This window comes from Octopus bimaculoides, chromosome 5 (assembly GCF_001194135.2).
Source record: "Octopus bimaculoides isolate UCB-OBI-ISO-001 chromosome 5, ASM119413v2, whole genome shotgun sequence".
Classification (NCBI taxonomy): Eukaryota; Metazoa; Mollusca; class Cephalopoda; order Octopoda; family Octopodidae; genus Octopus; species Octopus bimaculoides.
Window position 1 is genome coordinate 82,344,763 of NC_068985.1, and position 420 is coordinate 82,345,182.

Here is a 420-nt window from a genome sequence, read left to right on the forward strand (position 1 = left end):
ATTCTTACAACCAACGGTCGGTGAAAAATAATCATGGATCACTTGGCAACAGTGTCGTTAAGACATTTTATATATAGCAAAGTTAAATAAGAAGTACTTACCAGTTCTTTACAAAAGAAAACAATTCTGAAACTTTGCAGCTTTCTTTTTTTTTTTTTTTTTTGTAACTAGATGGTGTCCTTCAACTGAGCTACAGCGCCATTTAAATTACCCATCATTCTCCAACAGCATCGACTAAGTGATGCTAATTTCCACACGATGAACGGGCATCGACCGTTTACTATGGATGCGCATATTTGCTATAATAAAGTTCCGATATGAGTTGTCTTGCTCGCTTTTTATTTATTTATTTTTTCTCTTCTAATTTTTTATAATTTTTTTATTTTTCTTAGACTGCTTGGTTTCCTTCACCTTCCATTT

The 420-nt window shown here is 32.9% G+C and overlaps 1 protein-coding gene across 1 annotated transcript in view; it reads right to left on the reverse strand.

The window, feature by feature from the left end:
* LOC106881595 (myoneurin) overlaps positions 1-205 on the reverse strand; it is a 195,862-nt gene extending 195,657 nt beyond the window's left edge. Inside the window, exon 1 of the mRNA XM_052967822.1 lies at positions 102-205. The gene's annotated coding sequence lies outside the window, so the exon portion shown is untranslated. The remainder of the gene's footprint in view (positions 1-101) is intronic.
* Positions 206-420: the final 215 nt, after the last annotated feature.